Source organism: Pteropus vampyrus, unplaced genomic scaffold, assembly GCF_000151845.1.
Source record: "Pteropus vampyrus isolate Shadow unplaced genomic scaffold, Pvam_2.0 Scaffold27, whole genome shotgun sequence".
In the NCBI taxonomy this organism is placed as follows: Eukaryota; Metazoa; Chordata; class Mammalia; order Chiroptera; family Pteropodidae; genus Pteropus; species Pteropus vampyrus.
This window is the reverse complement of record NW_011888808.1, coordinates 7,326,286-7,349,010: the sequence shown is the minus strand read 5'-3', so window position 1 is coordinate 7,349,010 and position 22,725 is coordinate 7,326,286. Positions and strand designations below refer to the sequence as shown.

The following is a 22,725-nucleotide window of genomic DNA, read 5'->3' as shown; positions in this document are numbered from 1 at the left end:
ATTTCAGCTTTTTTGGGGGGAGTGAGTGTTTGCATGGTATAGTTTTATCTTTTTACTTTTAACCTATCTTATTATATATGAACTGTATTTTTATAGACAATATAGAATTGGATCTTGCTATTTGATCCAATTGATGATTACAATCTTTAGAAGTTACACTTAAGCCATTCATATTTAATGTGACTATGGAGGTAGTCAAATTGCTACCTGTTTTCTACTCATTTTATCTATTCTTTGTATACTCTTGTGCTGCCTTATTTTACACTAAATGACCATTATCTATTATATCATTTTACCTCCTTTATTGACTTATTGTCTCTTCTATTGACATTATTTTTACATCTTTTTATAATTTTTTTAGTAACTTCTTTAGGATTTAAAATATACATCTTTATATCTTTGATTAATCATGTTCTACTGTCAAATGATATTACTGATTCACCTGTCATATAAGGACCTTAAAACTGGCCCTAAAATGCCCTAATGCCCACAGTGTTGCTGTTATTTCAGACTAAGGATGTTGTTACCTGATGGTGATATCAAGTGTGATCTAGGTAGAGATAGCAGCCTCTCCTACATGGTTATGTTCCTTTCCCTAATCCGTATCACAGTGGATATTTATGCTCTTTCAGACCTTTGCTCTGAGAAGCCATTGGAGTTCCTGAAGAAAGAAACTTCCAGAGGAGGCAAACCCCCACAATTTCTTCAGTGCTTAGACATTTCACATGATATTGCCAGCCTGCAATCATCCTTCTTCAGTATGTCATCTACTCTAGCTAAACTCTTTTTACCAGAGTCCTGCTGTGTCTGACAATTTTGTTTTGTTTTTGTTGTTTTAAGAATATGTTTTTTATCTGTATATAACAGTACTATTGCATTATTTGGAACATTTGTCTCCTAGCTGTCGCTTTCTAAAAAGGCAACTTCACATACGACTCTGACTAATTTAAATTCCTAAGTGTGTATCAACTGCAAGACTTTTTGTGACAGTAAATGTTACACCGAAAATATTTTATGATGGAAAGTCTTTAGAGTAAAATGCTCTTAGAATACTATAAGCAAATTTGAACATATTAAACAAGGAAGTTTTCAAACAGAAGTACTTAGTAAGTTCCTCACAACTGATATGTCTTTAAATAAGTACTGAAGAGAACAGTCCTATGCTGAGATGTATTCCATTACTGAAATAGCTGAAAAATCAATGTTTACTGGGGGATATATAGCCAGTTGTATATTTACATTGTGCAGTATACTCTATAATACATGCTCAAGGACTTTAAATTATTATAGCTAAGTGATTTACTCTTGAAATTCAAGGATTATTGTTATGTATTTCACGCTCATATTTTATATACTAGTAAGTTCATTTGGTTCAGAGTCCTAAATGTTTCCAAATGACTTCCAATGACAAACAGTTTGGAAAATAATAACTTTGAATCTCGCTTTTTTATTACAAGAGAATAGTGAAGTAAAAAAAAAATTGTTGATTTTCTGCTTACATTACAAAGTCTTCCCAATAACATTCATTGATATGAGGTTGCATTTTTTTTTAAGTTCAAGGACTAAGATCATTAAAAATATAAAATATAATGTCTTAATTTTTGTTATTGTCATTAGACAACTTCTACTATAGAATGGCTATTTTTGTATAATAATCACTAACTACCACAAAAGTCAGATACACAAATATTTCTGAATATGTTAACTCAAGTTTAGCTTAATTCTATTTTTAGGAAAGGTACAGAACAGAAAAGAATGTAAAAGAAGTCAAATTTAAAGTTTTTTACAAGATATAATTTTAGATTTAAAAAATCCAGCAAAGGGAAGAGGAAGAGGTACTTAATTCAAGGTAAACCTTTCATTTTTTATCTGCTTGCTTGCTGGGGGAAAATCAGTGAGTTGACTGAGAGCAAGAGTCATGTGATAATATTGTTTAATTATTCTGAAATGGGAAATAAAAGAATATTCAACATGGATACATTAAATTATTTTATGATGAACGAATTAAATGTTTTGCATTGAGGTTTTTTTTTTTTTTTAAATGACAGTGTATTCATGTTAATTATGAACTGAAACAATATAAGTGGAAAAAGAGGAATCAGTGGCATTTTTTGGTCTTGAGTTGGGGGAAATATGTTTCTGCCAGTGGCAACAGATGCAATGTTCAAGGCTGTGAAAATTCATGGAACCTTTGAACAATGACAAACAGTGCAGTAGAGCTGGAGCTGAGTTTTTGTTGAGAGTAGTGAGAAGAGATGGGTCTGAGAAACAAGCAGGAGTAAAATCACAGAAGGTTTCCAATAAATTACCAAGAAGTATTTTACTTCAAACTAGACTTCGGAAGACCAAGACAGATGTAAACTGCAGAGGCATGACCATATATCATTTCAGAATAATCATGCCGGCTGCATGGAGGGTGGGCACAAGGGAAGTCATAGATAATGAGCACCAATATTAGTCCAGTGACAGTAGAAACTGGGCAGAGGAGAAAGATTTAAGACAAAGTCAACAAGACTTTCTGATCGATTTGAAATGAAGGGGAGGAATTGCCAAAGGACAATTCAAGAATCACCTCAATTTACTGGCTATTGAAATAACTCATCATGCATATTTATGACTATGAATTAAGATGAAAGAAATCTTATTTAATATTCAGATTTTCAGAATTAACCTAAACATTTCCTAATGAAGCTTGCCTATAAATTATGCTTATTTCTATTTTCTTTCCCAGTACTCAAAAGCAGTAATTTTACTTTTCATGTTATCATAATAAGTATGCTAATAAGTATGTATAAATACCATGAAAATATTAATTGCAGAATATTTCCTTCAAAAATCTTTCATATGTTTGAATGTTCAAAACATGGTTTGTGATATTAAATAGATAAAAATATATAGTTAATTCTAAAAGATACTATGAAATAGAAAAGTGCAATCCATACAATCTAACTAAATTAAGAAAATAAAAAATTAGTGGGATATTTGTCCACATATGTTACCCACTGATTTGCATGAGTACTCATGAGAAATAAAGTGATCTTAGGCGGTGATAAAAAAAAAAAATACAATTACAAGATAGGAAGTCAAATTCAAAGCACTCTTGTAAGATCAACATACACGATAGTTTAGTATCCTTTTCTCAATATGTTTTAAGATGAATTTGGTTTAGGACACACCGTATTTTCATGTATATTGCTATTTTTAGAAAATGATGACATATTTCATCATTTTCTCATGAGTGACTGAAATTCAAGGTGAATGTGGGACTAATCCCTCAATTTTATAGTGAGTTCTAATAGAGTTTGTATTTTGATCCCTTATTTTATCTACTTCATTGAACGATTAGCAATATTTTCATTATTTGTGATGCTGGTTTAAGCCTTTGCTGAGGAAGTGCAAATCTCTTATCTTGAGTCACAATTAGAACCAAGTAACTTTGGGAAGAGTAACTTAAAATCCCTGATTAATTGATGACTAGGAAGGGTGGCAGTAAGTATATGGAAAAAAACATAAAACTTCAAGTCACTACTAAAGAAATATACTTTTCCTTTCCCTTTCACTTGCATCTGTTAGGCTCATTTCATGTTAGTGTCCTTTATATTAAAGTGTTTATTTGTCATATAATGGTATTTATTTGTTATTTAGAACTTTTTCATCATCATTCAATTAAATCCAGTAAACATTAACTGAGTTCTTTCTAAGTCACAAGTAACATGCTGGGTTTGGAATACAACAATGATTAAAAAACCTTCTATATCTTCAATAAAATGAGCATTAAGTGATGGATACTTACACATAAACAAATGGTTCTGTGTAAGAAAAGATAAATGCTAAGATATAAATTTTCACTAAGCTATGCTTTGGGAATTTAAAATGAATGTATTTGTCTCCCCTTTGAGTTTCAAGGACTATAAACATAAACTGTGTAGTGAATGTGAGTAAAAATTAAGATAAATATATAGTTGAAGGTAAAAATATGAAGCATTAGCCCACAGGTATGTAAGCCAATGTGTAAATGGCAATTATTTTATGGAATTGTACTGAGGTGTGAGAAAAAGAATGATCAAATAAGACATGGAGCTGTAGCTGAGGGATAATCTCATCCCTTCCTGAAGTGGAGATATGAGACTGGGTACAGACTCTGGAGTTAACCTGCCTTTTCTGAAACTTGATTTCACTAAAGTAGCTGGCTGCCCTTGGCCAAATTGCTTACTTCTCTCTACCTAAGTTTCTTAATTTGTAAAATGTGCTTGACATGTTATCCAGGCTCAGATGAGATGAGATATGCAAGCACTGGTCCTCTCTGGACCAAAAAATATAATCTGCTATTATTTCATTAAATCAATTATTCGTAGATACTTTATTATTCAACAGATGTTGACTTGTTCATGCTGTGCTTCAATTAATATTTCAAACAAGTGCCCTTTGGCTGGAACTCAAGTGACCATTTTTACCTCTTGTTATTATCAATGTTTACCTTTCTTTATCATAATAAATTAAACACTCTCTTAAGAGTTTTCAATTCTAAAGTTCATTTGCGTCTAATGAACTGTTTCAACACTTATAGACCTGCTACAGTGTATATTTCTAATGAACTTCAACACTTATACACGTGCTACATTATATATTTCTAATTTATAAATTTTTTAGTCACTTGAAATTCAGTGTTACTCAACTATTCCAAGGTAAAACTCTATAAGAAGCTAGGTTTAACATTTGTTATTTCTCAAGTTTTAGAGTACAGGTAATTAGAGAATCCTAACAAATTTTAGCCTTTAGGATAAAAAAATAAAGTTCCTAAGGTACAGTAGTTTGAGAGGAAAAAATTTCCCCTCTACCCTTCTTGAGTTCTTATGACTGGACTAATAAGAAAATTTGACACAAACCAGATTCACAGGAGAAAAACAATTTAATATGTGTATGGAGGAGATCGTAAATGATATTTTGAGAAATGATGAACTAGCCAGCTTTTTCATAATTTTAGACAAAGAAACAATATATTTGTGAAGAATTGGCAGGACAAAGACACCTAGGTTTGGGTGCTCATTAGTGAGGAATCTAAACAAAATTTGGGTTTGAGTAGTAAATTAGTAAAGGAATACCAGCATTTGTTTATGTAAGCTTTTTGGCCCTGGATTTCTTAACTCTAGTGATAAGGATGTCTCTTTCTTAGCCCCCCTGGAGCAAGAAGGGCACCTTTCACAGTAGAGATTTATTTTTTGCATTCAGGGAGACAAGGGAGGGTCAACATGCCCTTCTTACACCAGCTGCTTGTCAAATAATGTTATTCGAAGTAATCAGTATGCTGTTATGGAATATTTGGGGTAGCCAGTCCTGGACCCTGACAGTATTGTGATTTTTCTTGGCTGGGAATAAATGAGGGAGGAAGGCAGGCCGTTTCTAATCTAAATAACTCCTCACAGCAGAAAGATAATGCATGGGGATAGAGGCTTGGATGAGAGTACTGAAATCTCCCTTTCCCCTGTGGTTGATTAACAGAGTTTGCCATTATCCATGGTTATCATTACCATTCTGTCATGGGGGTGGGGAGAGTACATATGGAAGTGGCTGCAGTGAACAGAGAGGAGAGTCTACTGGAAGGTACTCTGTGGCAGCGGCATGAGCCTTGAGGCGGGGACTGCATGCGTCCACAATACAGGAGATTTCACAAAACACGAAATGGATTCACTTGCAATGCTAGAATAATTAACAATGTCACAAAATATAAAATGCCTAGCTTCAACTGAGCCTCAGAATGAATCAGGAACAGAACAAATGAAAGGTCTCAACTAAGATGGAAAGAGAGATCAAAGAAAATTGATGGCAGTATGATAACAAATGGGACATGCATACAGAGCTCTCCACAAGCATAGTCAAAGGGAAAATAAATTATAACTATAGAAAAATACTTATTTAAGTTTTTCTTTTGAGAAAACTAGCAAAAAAAAAAAACACAGAAAAGAACCAAATTCAAGGTTTAGAAGAAATTTTCCCATTGAGATTTAATGTTAAAATGAATTCAATAAACAGGAACTCAGAATTCAAAAAGAAAATTGCAGAAACACATGGAGAATAAAGCAAATCTCACACAGAACTAAGAAATGATTAGACACGGCAAGGAAGATAATAGATGTAGCTGAAAATGGAATTACTGACTAAAAGAAAGTAAAAACTTAGAAAGTGGTATAGTTTGAAGAAATTAGGAAGAAAGTAACAGATAATGAGGACGGTAAAAAACATCATCCAATTTAAATATAATTGGTATTTCTATATACTTTAACAATGAAAAGAAAAATATTTTAAAATAGTGTATTTTTCTGAAAAGAAATTTATAAAGGTAATAACTGAATTTGGAGTCCACAAGAGCACTTTGGAAAATGATACAGATAGTTGACACTGAGACATATACATTTTAAGTTTCAGAACTTCGAGAATAAAAAAAAAATAAGCAACCAGGCAGAAAGAAGCAATTCACTTTCATGGGATGAAATGCAAGCTGGGCCCAGATCTCCTGTGAGTGCCAATCAGTGCCAGAAGGTAAAAAAGCCATCGTCACATTTCTCAGTTAAATAAAATGAGTCTCTAATTAAGGTGTTCAGCTATAAAAACAGGACTTAGCATTGTAAAACCTGAAAAGTTAAAAAAAAAAAAAAGCTAACACCTATTTGTCTTTCTTGAAGACAAAATTCAGCCAAACTAAGGACTCAGAGAAGCAAACAGAAGACTACTGTAATATTTCTGTTACTACTGTAACAGAAAACAGAGGAGTCATGTCTGAAAACTTTTTGTGAAATTGTAATATTAAGTTTGTACACAGCCTCTTTTTTTTAACTGAACACAGGTAATGCTCAAGCATTCACAAACATGCAGAAACTCAGACACCTATAAACTGCTTTCACAAATATTAAAAACAAAGCAAAACAACAAACAAACTATACAGTTAATTCAATGAACTAAAAGATGAATGGAACAAAGTAGCTCATGCCTAGAGAAGCTTTAGCAAAGTGATTGGTGGCCATGCTGAATACTATAAGGACTCAAACATGTGCAGCACGAAGGAGAACTAAGAAATGTGAAGACTTTGATATATTTGAATTGCTATTGATGTAGTAATGGAAAATATTAGAAAAATTCTTTAAACCAGGAATGGATGAAATACTAATATAGATCCTGAGGCAATCTCAATCTGGCCTTATATGGTGAAAGGACTTTAATCTATTTTAAAATATAATTTATATTAAACAACCATAGAATTTAAGGCTATAGCAGAAAAATTTAAGTAACAAAAATGATGAAAATTGAGAGATAATAGATGGTGATGTGGGAGGAAATTTAAATGAACTAATTTCCTGATCTTTCAAAAAAGGATTTAATCCCAATTCAAATTACGAAAAAAAGATAATGCTCTAAATGCTTTAATTTTTTCATAATATACTTTTTTTAACTTTAGGGGAATGTTTAAGAAGAATCTTGTATATGAATAATATAAATTTGTATCTGAAATTCACCATATCTTTCAGTATGATTTTCTTTCTTTGAGTACTTCAAATCCAAGTAAAAGTGTATTTTATTAATATATCATGCATATATTAACTTAAATAAAGGTATATGTAAATATATTATTGGGGGGGCGATCTCAGAAAACAATGGTGAAGAATAATGGGAGAGAAACAGAACTAGAGGGAGGGCCAAAACAGAGAGATGTGATTAATATTTCCATCACTCTTGTCTATTGGTTGCATGATTACAAAGAACTATCTGAGAAGTATTGTGAAGTGTATCTCAGGACCAGGGAACTAAAGAAGAATGCATTGATCCATCAGCTCTCATTCTATATTTTTCAAAGATTTACTCCATAATACACTAATTCCCCTTCACTTGGGTCACATATGTGAGGAAGCCAGGTTGTATTTACAGTGATTAACTGTCCTGATTTTTCTAGGACTGAGGGAGTTCCTGAGAGACTTTTGGTCCTAAAAACAGGAAAGGCCTGGGAATCCTGGAATGAGTTGATCTGGTCACCTTTATTCTAGCTCATGCCTTAGTTCAAGGAAAAAAGACATGGTGGAGGAAAGAGGCATTGATATGGACTTGAGGTGAGAGCCTTTACACTGAATAACCAGTTACTTCAGTAGTGGTGGAATAAGAGAGTAAAACAGAGAACATCTGAAGTGATGTATAGAAACAGTGGTGTATAGTAACAACTAAGATGTTGTACTTCTCCAATAGTTAGCTCTCATGTAAAAAAATGGGTCTGAACTAAGGGGAGCTGTCTTGTAGGACTGAACTTTTAACCTCTGGAATCTGATACTATCTCCAGGTGCATAGTGTCAGAATTGAGTTAAATTACAGGACATCTAGCTGGTGTTAGAGAATTGTTTGTGGAATGTATGAGAAACGCCTTCCCTCACATATGTTGAAATTGGGGCTAGAATCCCATATTTTTTTCTTTAAATCAGTATAAGGACATTTCTGATGAAAGTATGGTCAAAGAAAACAAAGGAAAAATGAAGAAAATGGTTCTCCATAGTCTCATAGAATTTATAGATATCATCTTTATAAATAGTAGGTAAAATGAACAATGAGAAACAAAGATTTCAAGAAAACTTTATATGATGCCCAAATAATATGGAAGCGAGTTGGAAAATGTCAGAATGTGACAAAAAATAAAAAGCCAGTGCAGAAAATAAATGCCTATTATAGATAAGAAATGTTACATGTTCATAAGTAGTTATGAGGGTGATTATGAGTGAAAAGAGGAAGAGGGAGATGAAATTATGCATTTATGCATTTTATTCAATACTAGATTCCTATTTTGTCGATTTTAGGTTGTATTTTCCTTCCCTTTTCATGGAATAAAAATATCATTTTTTTCTAAAATAAGCAAAACAATATGTATGATGTATTTTTTTATGGGGGTGGGGGAGGGACATTTTCAAAAGGTGAATCTACTGCCCAGCTTCTAGAACAAAAATAAAATCTTGATGTTTCTCACTAAATAGGTCATACCAGAAATATGTTTTTTTCCTGTGTTTCTAAAAAAGTACTTTTAGATAAAAGCATAAAATTATTTAAAAGAGTAATGCATTAAAAAAATTGGAAATTTTGTGATAGTGATTAGCAGACAAAGAGGAAAAGTGACAGTCTAATCCTCCAGGGTATAGTAAGTGCAAGCCTATCTTCATGTTGTTACCCCAGGGGACTTCATGCTCAGAATAAGGAGAAGCAGAGGAAAGTGAAGTAGAGATGAAAACAAAATAATTTATTAAAGTTTTTTATGAGACAACTGTACTAGTCATCTGACCAGTTTACTTCCCACCAATATATTGATGCATCAAGACTGGAAGCATCAGGCATTTTTTCCTAAAGCAAAGCATTAAAATGCTTACCCTTAAAATAGCACTGTCAAATAGATATTTTAGAGACAATGTCAATGTTCTGTTATCAGCTCTGTCTAATATGGAAACCACTGTCGCATGCCATTATTTTAATATTGCTAATGTTGCTAATTTGGCTATTTAAGTATTTAATTTTACTTAAATGTGCATTCTAATATCATTTAATTTTAATCAATTTACTTAATTTACTTTTAAAATTTGGGCTTCTAGGAAGATGATGTGAATGTACTTTTCTCTATTTTCCTTACTAAGTACAACTAAAAACTCTGGATATTATATGTAAAATAAAACACACACCCACTCACACACACGCACACACGCACACACACGCACACATGCACACACAACTCTGAAAGATGAAGAGAAGCCATATATCAGATAAGGAATTTGGTGCCAAGGAACAACATAGTGGCGAGTTCCATGGGTTTGATTTTTGCTTAATATGTCTCAGAATTAGATCTGAAGAAACTGGAGACTTGGAAATGCCAACTGGCCCAGACAATAAAAACTCTGCCGAAAGTCTGCTCTCTTAAGCCAACAAACTGAGAAAGAGCAGCCCAGAAAGATTAAAAAAAAAAAAATTGACAATAAATGTTCCACTACAGAAAGCACTATTAAAAAAAATAGTGTCCCTGCTCCTCCCATTGAAGAAGAATTAAGAAAGGCATGCTGAAAAGGCACTTGAAGAAATAATGGCTGAAGAATACCAACCACATTTGGCAAAAGACATAAACATACAAAATGAAACTGAACAAATTCTAAAAAGGAAAATTTAAAAGAAAATCACATTGAGACACAGCATATTGAAATTTCTAAAACATAAAAATCTTGATAAAAGCAAAAAAAAAGGAAAAAAAGAAAAAGAAAAAAAAAAGACAGCTAACCAAAAAAGAGGGGGGAAACCGATAAGAATGACAGCCAATTTCCCACAAATAATAGCTGAGGCAAGACAAAAATGACATAACAGTTTTTAAAAGCTGAAAGAAAAGAACTGTCAATCCAGAATATTATATCCATTGAAAACATCTTTCATGAATGAAGAGAAAATCTTCTCAGAAGAAAATTAAAAGATTTGTTGCTACCACATAGAAAGGAAATGATAAAAGCAGAAAACTTGGAAATTGGAAGGAAGAAAGAACATAGGAAGCAAAACAAAAAAATTATATATACAACAGACTTTCTTTCTCTTGAATTTCTAAATTATGATTATTGTTTGAAGCAATAATTACATAATTATTTAATATGGTTTTAAATATACATAGAGGAAATATTTAAGATAATTGTATTATAAATTGGGAAATGTAAAGTGACTTAATGGGTAAGATTTCTAAGGTTTATTCAAACTAGTAAAATGATGACATCAGTGCTAAGTTTTGTGTATATAATGTAATACCTAGAACCACTACAAAAGTAAACTGACAGATGAACTCAAAAATATTAGCTAAATCAAAATAGAATTCTAAAAGAAAATATTCAAGTAACCCATAAGATAGCAAACAAAAAACAGAACACACGGAAAAAAAGAAAACTAAATGGGTAGGTTAATTATATCAAAAATTACTTAAAATGTAAATATATAATACTCCACTTAAGAGAAAGAGATAGAAGATATTAAAAAACATTACCCAATTATATACTATCTATACTAAATACTTCAAATATAAGCATGTTGCAATGAATAAAATGGAAAAACTCACTGTTATGCAAAAAATGCAGGATCATCATATTTATATCATTAAAAAGTAGATTAGAACAAAAAAAATTATCAGAGATGGGAAATTTTATTATTATGAATGGACCAATCCACCAATATGACATAACAATCCTAAATGTATATGTAGCGAAGAGCTGCAAAACAGGTAATACAAAAAGACACAACTGACAGGAAATATAAACAGATCCACAGATGGAGCTGGTGACTCCAGCACCCCTCTCTCAATAACTGATAGAATAGCCAAAAAATCTTCAAGATTATAGATCTCAAAAACATCAAAAACCAAGAGAATATTGACATTTATAGATCACTCTATCCAACAACAGCAGAATGCATTCTCTTTTTCAAGCACCCATGGAATATATACCAAGATAGAATACATCTTGGGCATAAAACATAGCTCAAAATAATTGAGTTGAAATCATACACAGCAAGTCCTCTAGATGCAAGAAAATAAAACTAGAAATCAATAACAGAAGGACAATAGGAAAATCTTGATGTCTCAAGAAAAAACTTTTAAAATGAATTAAACTGCATAGAAATGCACTACAACATATCAAATCTGTGGAATTCTGTTAAAACAATGCCAAGAGAAAAAATAACATAACAATGGCATATTTTAGAAAAGAAGAAATAAAAGAACAAAGTAAACCTGAAGCAAGCAGAATAAAAGAAATCATAAAGAACAGTAATCAATGAAATTGAAAAATAGGAAATGATTGAGATAATCGATAAAACAAAGAAATGGTTCTTTGAAAAGATTAATAAAATTGACCAACTTCTAACAAGAATGATAAAGTAAAAGGACAATTTATGAATATCAAAGTAAGAAGAGAGGATATAACTATAGAATCTGCAGACCGCGAAAAGATACTAAGTGTATGCTATGAACAACTTTACAAACATAAATATGACATATTAGATGAAATGGACTAATTCCTTAACACACTTGCCACTATGAAATAGATCACTTGCATAGTTCTATAATCAATAAAAGAATTTGCTATTTAAAAAAAAAAAATCCCCAAAACAAGTGTCCAGTTATATTTGGTTTCATTAGAAATAATACCACATATTTAGAGAGTTAAGAGATTTCTTCAAAATTTCTTTTAAAAAACAGACCAGAAAGAAACACTTTACAATATATTTATGACTATACTATTACAGTTATACCAAAACAACAAAAAGACAATGCACAAAAAGAAAACTATGGACCAATATCCATCATGAAATAAATGCAGAAATCCTTAGCAAAATATTAATAAGTAGACTAGAGGAGAATATAAAAATAATTGTATACCTTTATCAATTAATATTTACTCTTGGAATGCAAGGCTGGTTCAATATTTGGAAAATATCAATGTAATCCATCCAATTAATATCCTAAAAAAGAAAATTTTCACGGTAGTATAATTCAATGCAGTAAAACTTCACAACCCATTCAGAATATATTAAAAAAAAAAAACCTAGAAAAATGGGAATAAATAAGAACTTTTTCCACTTGATAAAGAGCATCTATGAAAATTAAAAAGGAAAGCAAAAACAAAAATCCCACAGTTGACATTATACTTATTGGTGCAAGATTATATTATTTCCCCCATTAAGATCAGGAATAAGGCAAGGATAGTCATTCTCATTACTCTCATTTAATATAATACGAGAAGTTCCAGCAAGTGCAATTAGGTAAAAAAAAAAAATTTTAAGTTATTAAAAGAAAAATAGATGGGAAAGGAAGAAGTAAATTGTCTTTATTTGCAAATGACAGGATTATATACAAAGAAAGGTCTAATAATTCACATATATATATACACTAAAAAAATACCTTCCTAGGATTAATAAGTTTAGCAAAGTTACAGGTTATAAGCATAAAATATTAATTGTGTTTCTATATTGCAGGAATCAATAAATGGACACTAAAATTAAAAACTGAATGTCATTTATATTACTAAAGAAGTGAAATACAGGTAAAATAACCAAATATTTATAAGACTTGCATTAGAAAACTATGAAATACTGATGGAATAAAAATCTAAATAAATGAAAAGACGTATAGTGTTGTAAGTTGAAAGATTCAGCTTGGTTAGTATTAATTAGTTTGCGACAGCTGTTGTAACAAAGTATCAAAGACTGAGTAGCTTAAATAACAGAAATATGTTTTCTCACAATCCTGGAGGCTAAATCCAAGATCAAGGTATCAGTAAGATTGTATTTTTCCTAAGGCTTCTCTCCTTGGCTCATAAATGGTCATCTTCTCTCTGTGCCTTTGTACGGTCTACCTCTGTTTGTCTGTGTTCTAATTGCCTGTCATATTGGATTAGAGCCTATTCTAATTACTTTATTTAACTTAATTACCTCTTTAAACACTCTTTATCCAAATACAGTCACATTCTCATAATGTTAAGCCTGAGGGTTAAGACTTCAACACATGGATTTTGGAGAGGAACAATTCAGCTCGTAAAAATAAGAATGCTAATTCTGCCAAAATTTATATGTAAGTTTAAAGTAATTTCTATTAAAACATCAGCAAGAATTTTTATATAGAATGATTTTAAACTATATATGGAAACCATCAAAGGAACTAGACAATCTAAGAGTTTTGAAAATAAAGAATACAGTGGAAAGAATCAGTGTACCCAATTTTAAGACTTATTATATTATCTATAGTAATCAAGACTATGTGATATTGGTAGAATAAGCACATGAGTCAATGGAAGAGAATAGAGACTTCAGAAACAAACCTACAAATATGCCCAAATAATTTTTGAGGATAGTGGAAAAGAGCAATTCAATAAAGGAAAGACAGTCTTTTCAACCAATGGAACTAAAACAATTTGATAGATAAGAAAATTGATCTTTGACCTAAGTCATAAATCTTACACAAAAATTAACTCAAAACAGATTATAGAGGTAAATATAAAATGTAAAATACAAAACTTTTAGCCTCAAACTTCGAAGGTCTTTGAAATCCTGTGTGTTCTTAGACTTTGACACCAAAAGCACAATTCGCAAAAAGAAAAATTGATAAATAGATCTCCATAAGAATTAAAAACCTTTTGCTCTATGAAAGACCAGTTATTAATAGCATAAGACAAACTGCAGAGTGGGAAAAATATTTGTAAACTACATATGTGATGAAGAAGGACAAGAATGTGCAATATATAAAAACTCATAAAACTCCACAATAATAAATAAATAAATAGATAGATAAATAAATGACAAGCAGCACAATTAGAATTACACAAAAGAAACAAAAAAGAAATTTCACCTATGATACAGATGGAAGATAAGCATATGAAAAGATGTACAACATGAGCCATTAGGGAAATGCTAATTACAACTACAATAAGATATGATTATATACATAGAATAATGGGCAAAATAATGCCACTAGAGTGACAACACCAGATGCTGGCAAAGATGTAGAGAAATTGAATCTCTCATATGTTGTTGGTGAGAATTCAAATTGGTACAGCCACTATGGAAATTAGTTTGGCAGTCCCTTAAGAAAGAAACATGCAATTATGATATGATCCAGCAATTCCACTCCTGAGCATTTATCCCAAGGAAATTAAAATATATATTCACAAAAACTTATATCTGCATTATCTCTTGCCACTGCTAGTGAATCTATAATTATCTCAAAATGAACATTTTATTTAAAATTAATTATGTTTAAATCCTAAATAGGAATAGTAGTCTGATTATTGATATAGTATTATAAAGCCTTTATCAATTTGGCATTTGTGTTGTCAAGAGCTAGGTATGCTGCTGTGACTATGTCAAAAGATTATTCTGTGCATCTTCTCATCCTGCAATACTCTACATAAGTACAGACCTAACTACAAGACAGACCTATTTAGAATCAGTTGAAGGAACAGATATTATCTAATATCTATCTATATATCTATATATTATATGTTAGCTGTTAATTTCATAACATAGGAAGACCCTTTACCGTGAGCTTAAGTGAAGAAAAAAACTAAATTTGTAAGTTAAGCAAAAGAAAGTTACGAGAGAGAGAGAGAGAGAGAGAGAGAGAGAGAGAGAGAGAGAGAGAAAGAGAGAGAGAGAGAGAAAGGAAATCCAGCGGAGCAGATAATGAAATTCTGGTGCAAACTATTTCAGGTATTTTTAAGAAAATAAGGCATTAGAATAGAATGATAAGCATGATTTAAAACAACAACAAAAAACTGTTGAGGACAAAAGCAGTATGCGAAATTTTAAAAAGTCGATACAGACTTTAAAAATGAAAGAAATAAGATAAAAAATTATTTTCCAAATATGATTTAAAATAATTTTTTACCAATTGAAGAAATCCTTTTAACTTAATAATCTGTCTCAAGTGATATTTGGATTGTGAATTTGTACTCCTAGAGATGGAAAGCTAACTGGTATTTCATTACTTAATATGCTCACAACCATAATAATGCAAATATTGTTCATTGGCCTTTAATTTTGAGAATCAAAATAAAATAATCATCAAATACAGAAATGGAAGAGAGGACTTGAGAAAGTTAAATATCCATATTTGATATTAGGGGAATAATCATTGTTATCTGATATTAATAAATACAGAAAATAACATTATTTTGGAAGGGAAATAACCAAAATATAAACAATTAAAGAAGTCCTCTGCAGAGTAGATTTAGAAGTGAAGAAGTGGTTATGAAACTGTCAATTTTCAATATAAGACATCTTTAATGTTATTTTTTAATGTGCATATATTACTTGATACAAGTAATATATAATGCTATTTACTTATAAGCGATAGTGACTTCTGATATGAGGATGCTTATTTTTGAATTTATACGAAAAATTTTAGAATAGAAACAACTTACCAAATTGGAATATAATGCATATATCCATTTTTTCTAGCATTTTTTTTATGTATTCATATCTTATTTTTCCTTGCTTTATATTGCTGAGTTTGAAATTTCACTCACCAGAGGCTTTTTGTTTCATCCTAGCTACTTGGCTAGCAGCTGCTTCTATTTGCAAGCATATATCATGTGAATTACAAGTAAATAAAATAATTTGCCTTCAATTAGACTAAATTGTTACCAAGTGGATTCTTGTGCCCTGATTATGCCTTCATAGTCTAAATAGCCACACTCACAACTCAAATGTGCTTTTAATTTAATTAATTATTCTTTTTAGTAAGGAAACTTTGTTTTATATAAACTATGATGTCATTAAAATAGCTGTGATAACAATGAGAATTGCCTTGTATTAAGAATAACGATTAATAGTAACATTTAAATAGTATTACCATGCAAAGTATAATGTTTATTTCTAATTTTAAAGTTAAAAATCTTAAAATCTTCCTGGCTTTATTTTCAAGAAAAGTCAATATTTAAAAATGGATGCATGTGAGATAAATCATCCAATTATTTTATTTCTATGTTTAAATCTCCTAGTCTTCTGGCAAGTCACTATGGCTTCATTCCCACCAGAGAGTGTCTGGCATCTCCAATCTTATCCCAGAAATCCAAAATTATATTGTCTGAAATAATTATCCAGGCAGGTGTTTTTATTTTATTCCCATAAGTTTAATATTAATCTATGATGTTACTTATCTTTTCAGCTAGACATCATACCACATACCTTACAAATACATTTATTACAGTTTAAAGGATATTTTTCTTCCATGTTTGACTAGTTTTATACCATTTCTTTCCCCTGATAATGAATATAATTAAAAATAATCATTGACTATTTTGTTTTAATTCAGAAAATCATCAGGAATTATTATTTCCTGATAAGGACACTTTTGTTAAAAACATGATTTTTTAAAAAGGTCAAAATGATCAATGTAATAAACCTTGAAATATTTTATTCTCTGAATTTAGAAATTTAAGCTATGACAGGATATAACTTTTTTATTTTATAAAATGTATGTAAAAATAATAGCAAGTTTTAAAGTAGTTAACTTTATTATCCCACAGGAACATGAAAATTAAATAATTCAATGAGAAAATATTTCATAATCCAATAGAATAATCAGTTCTATCAATATTCACAAGTCTTACCTATAAATTTATAATGCAAATATATATAATGATTTTTAATATTTTTCAATTAAAATTAGGAATCAAGAGAACATAATATTTTTGATAATGAAGCATTTTTACCATGTTACTTTTATTCTTCCATTATACTTCTCAAATATAAAAGTTATATTCTATTACCATATTTATGAATTGAAAAATCTTCTTTGCTTAATTTCTCCATTATCAAGAAAATGAAAATTGAGTGATACATTTCCATTTATTTATTAATTTCAAATTTTTATAATTTTAATTTATTTCTCAAATATAAATAATTATAATTATAAATATGTTATAAAATGAGAAAGAGTGAAATTTATATTTTGTGAATTTGTGTTAATGATACTTAATTTTATTTACATTTATTGTCGATTTGAAATAAATACTATCATAAGAGACAAAGGACTTTATGTAATTCTAAAAGTCAATCCATGAGGAAGATGTAATAATCATAAATATATATGCATCCAACAGCAGAACATCTAAATATGTAAAGCAAACATTGACAGAACTGTTGAGAAAATACACCATAATGCAATAATATTAGGCAACTTCAATCTTCCACTTTTAATAGCAGAGAAAACATCCAGATAGAAGATTAATAAGAAAATTTTAATGAATAACACTATAGACTAAAGGAACCTAACAGACATAAAAGAACATTCTACCGAACATCAACAGAATATACATTCTTTTAAACTGCTTATGTTTTTCTCCAGGATAGATCACATGGTAGATTACAAAACAAGTCTTAACAACATTAAGAAGGTTGAAATTATACCAAGTATCTTCTCCTATCACAATGGAACAAAAATATAAATAAATATCGAAGAAAACTAGAAAATTTACAAATTTGTGGAATTAAACTATCTTCAGAGGAACAAAGTTGGAGCTATTGCATTTCCTGATTTCAAAATATAGTTCAAAGTTACAGTAATCACAACACTATGGTACTGGCAAATAGACAGACATATAAACCAATGGAACAGAATAGAGAACCAGAAATAAATTTACGTATATATGATCAACTAATATTTAACCAGGGTGCCAACAATACACAATAGGCAAAGGATAGTCTTTTCAACAAATGGTGTTGGGAAAGCTGGATATCCACAGGCAAAATAATGAAATTTATACCTTACATTACACCATATACAAAAATCAAGTCAAAATGGATTAAAGATAAGACTTGAAACTATAAAACTTCTGGAAGAAAATAAGAGAAAAGCTTTATGATATTGGTCTTGTTGATGATTTTTTAGATACAACATGAAAAGCCCAGGCAATAAAATAAAAAATAAGCAAGTGGGATTACATTTAACCACAAAGTTTCTGCATAGGTAAGGGGACAATCAGTGGAGTGAAAGGCAACCTATAGATTGGTAGAAAATATTTGCAGACCATATATTTGATAAGGGCATCATGTCAAAAATATGTAAGAAACTACTATATTTTATAATAATAAAAGAGCTAATGACCCAATTAAAAAATGGCCTAAGGAGTAGATTAGACATTTTTCCAAAAAATATATACAAAAGACCAACAAGTATATATTTTTTAAAAATGCTCAATGTCACTAATCATCAGGAAAATGCAAATCAAAACCACAGTGAGCTATCACCTCACACCTGTTTGGATGGCTATTATAAAGGGGAAAATAAAGGGCAAGTGTTGCTTGAAATATGTGTCATAGTTTGAAGTCTGTACCATAGGTACTGTGTTAAAACTACTAAATTTAACTATTTTGCTTATATTTACATTCCTCAAAGACTTGAGGAAAAAAGTTGGTGGTAAAAGTTCTGCCTCATTTCAGCAGTAAACTGTACATGCAAAGCCTCTGAAATGCATTGATGTCTCTTGTTAATACATATTTTGTCTATCTATGCTAGGTAGGAGCTACAGATTAATATTTTATTCTCTATTTTTTATTGCATTTAACACAGTACCAGAAGGGACATTACATAACAAACTAATAAGTGAAGTCTTTGTTAGCTATTTGATCAAATGTGTTTCATGAAAACTGCCTAGAAACATCAAAACAATTAGTCAGACCCAAAATTCAATCTGAGCTAGCATTCATATTCAAAGATTTGCATTCAGGTAAGTTCAGAGACTAAATATTATATTTTGATTTGTTTTGAAGTGGCCATCTGCCCATATCAAAAAGCTACTACAGCAGTTTGGCAGGCAGATTAAAGAACTAAAATAACTATTTTATGTAGGTTTGGTTCATAGGCATCCCAGTGTTGCTTGGAAAGCACAAAAAGTAATGTTTACGGCCTCTGGTACTTTACCAAGTTGCCACCCAAAAGGGCTATAACTTCTAAATTGTCAAAAATTACAGCTTTCATAAGAACCTTTTAAAGAAACTTTATAAATATGTATCGAACTTTAAATATCAACAGCCAACATGTTTTAAAACAGCATAAAAATCTAATAAAATATTGTGGAAAATTACATGATATAATAATCCTGATTATAATAATCTATAATTTATAACCTGACATATTTAAAATACTCTTTTTGATTAAAAAGGGGCTTCAAAGATATCAATAGTTTCATTTGTACATTAAATATTTGTGTGATTTATGTGATGCTCAGTAGTCTAATTTTTATTTTTTTTAAAGCAACTTAATGCCACAAAGACTTACTTTATTAGAATTGGAGGACATATAAAGAGCTTCCCAGACCATGAAATGCTAAAGGAGTTCATAAACACCAAGCCAATATTACAAGAAATGTTGGAGGGACTTCTTAAAGAAGAAGGAGGAGGAGAAGGAGGGGAAGGGGGAGAGAGAAGGAGAGTGTGAGGAGAGGGGGAAAGGGGAGAAAAAGGAGGAGGGAAAGTATGAATAATGAAATGTCAACAACTATATATCTAGCTGCAATTACTTTCAATGTAAATGGATTAAGTGCTCTAATCAAAAGATAGGGTGGCTGAATGGATAAGAAAACAAGACCCTTACATATGTTGCCTACAAGACACCCACTTCAGATCGACACTCATAGACGCAAAGTAATGGTATGAAAAAGATATTTCATGAAAATGAAAACAAAGCAATATAAAAAGCTAGGGTAGCGATACTTTATCAGCCAAAATGGACTTTAGAACAAAGGCTATAACGAGATAAAGAAAAAATCAGTAATTCCACTTCTGGGTATTTAACCAAAGAAATCCAAAATACTACTTTGAAGGGACTTGTGAATCCATATGTTCATTGCAGCATTATTTACAATAGCCAAAATATGGAGGCAAACGAGGTATCCATCAATAGAGGAATGTATAAAGAGGTGGTACATATATATAGAATGGAATATTAATCAGCAACAAAAAAAAAGAAAGAAATTTTGCCATCTGCAGCAATATAGATGGACCTAGAGGAGCAAGTCAAACAGAGAAAGACAGATGTCATATGATTTCACTTATCTGTGGAATGAAAAACAAAATAAATGAAGAAACAAAATAGAAACTCATAGATAGGGAGAACATTTTGATGGTTGCCAGATGGGAGGGTTTTGGGGGGATGGATGAAACATGAAGGGATCAAGAATTGGTAGTTACAAAATAGTCATGGAGATGTAGAGTATATCATGCGGAATATAGTCAGTTCTATTGTAATAAATATGTATGGTGTCAGATGAGTACTGAATTTATTAGGGTGATCATAAGTTACATAAATGTCTAATCACTGTATTAGAATTAAAGTAAAAAAAAAATTAAAAAAAGACTTACTTTAGTCACACCTTGCTGGAATTTAAGTAGAAAGCCTTTATCTTCATCCCTTCTGCCCCTCCTTCTCCCTTCTAAATTCCTGTTTTCAACCTTCTCTCAAGTCTGTGCCCGAGACTACAGGCCTTTGCAGTTGCTTTTCTTGGAAGAGTAGCCATTGAAAGAAGTTAAAGGTGCCTCTCAGGTAGCAAGTTGGGATTGGGTGAGGAAGAGTGAGCAAGAAGATAAGCTCCCTTGGTATTCAGAACTTGGAGAAGAGCCTGTAGTACACAGTGGACCACCAGCTGAGCTCCAGATGCAGGCCGGCAAGGAGAAAGGCAACCCCAGTATAGGCCTAGAAAAAAGTAGATGTGGCTGCGCTTCTGCGAGCTCATCAACCAGATTATGAACACCAAGAACAGCAGGAGGATGTTTCCAGTGCTGAAGGTGACCCCAAATACATGGACCCCAAAGCCATGTATTCTTTCCACTTGGACTTCGTGGTGCTGGACAACTATCTGTGGAAGTACATGAACAGAGACTGGGTGCCTGGGGGTCATTCTGAGCTACAGATATGTTGTAGCTGCTAGCCCCCGAAAGACACATGGACCACCAGAAATCGGTGAGTTATAGGAAACATGCTCTTTATTCAGCCAGCTGGGTCTGCCAGGGATACACAGACCCCAAATTAAGCAGCCCCGAAATGTAGAGGTTCAGGGTTTTTAAGCCCTAAATCCCATTCCTCATTCTGTCTTAAACACAAAGGTCTATTTTTCTCCTATTCACTACCTGTCAACCCACTGGTCAGGTGTGCAAGCGGGGGTACAGAAGCATAAAGCTTATTGTTAGAATGTTATGTTTCCATGGGTGATAGTCTATGTTCCCATGGGCGATAGCCAAGCAGTAATTTTCCAGCCAGCACAGATGCCCAGCGGTATCTACATTCACCCTGACACTCTGAACTCAGGGGCCTACTAAATGAATGTTCCTGTATCTTTCGGCAAAGTTAAACTCATCAACAAGCTCAACAGAGAGTGTCAGATCATACTGAGCTTCTTACATAAATTTAAATTTTAAATTCACGTAGTAAGAGTTGAGGGTTTACATAGGATGATTACCAGCCATTGCATTCCCAAGACTCAGTGCCTATCTATGATGGCTTATCAGATTGAGGAGACCATAGCTCTTCAAACTAAATACAATCCACTTGCAAAGGCTTGCCTTGATGCAAAGAGAAACAGAGGTCACAAAGATGAGATTGAGGAATCCAGAAACAAAAAGCAATCCGGGTATTTTTAATGAAATGGCTTATTTCTGGAATCAGTACTTTCTGTCCACTGCCAATCCACACCCTTGGTTTGAAGGTCCTTTCTCACTTTTCTCCACACATGGCTGTGAAAGATACTCTATCCTGAGGAACCACAGTTCACCCTCTCCCCGCCTCAGCCCATACACTCATTGCAACAATTAACAATAGCTTTTTTTTTTTTTTTACTTCAGGTCTTATTTTTAATAAAACATATTAGTCTGACAGTTCCAGGGTACAAAATGAACCAATATTATACTGATTAATGATAACAGCACACAGATCAAGCCTTCCTGAAAGGAACAGTCTCCTCCTTGATGCCCTCTTTGGTTACACTGCAGTAGGTCCGCGATGTTTCTTGGACATAGAAATGAAGATGTCTTTCACATGCCATATCTGTCCAAGGGCAGTGGGATATGTTTCACATTCTTCTTATTTTGAAAAACAACCTAGTTGGCAAGCAGGGTCTGTAACATGACACTTGCTGAGACTCCAGCCTTGAAGGAGTCTCTCTGGTGGGACCCCTCCGGGTTAAAGCTGTACACGGCTCA

The 22,725-nt window shown here is 31.8% G+C and overlaps 1 pseudogene; it reads left to right on the top strand.

Annotated features, from left to right (window-relative positions):
- The window catches only part of LOC105289714, an 82,236-nt pseudogene extending 59,897 nt beyond the window's left edge, over nt 1-22,339 (top strand).
- Nucleotides 22,340-22,725: the final 386 nt, after the last annotated feature.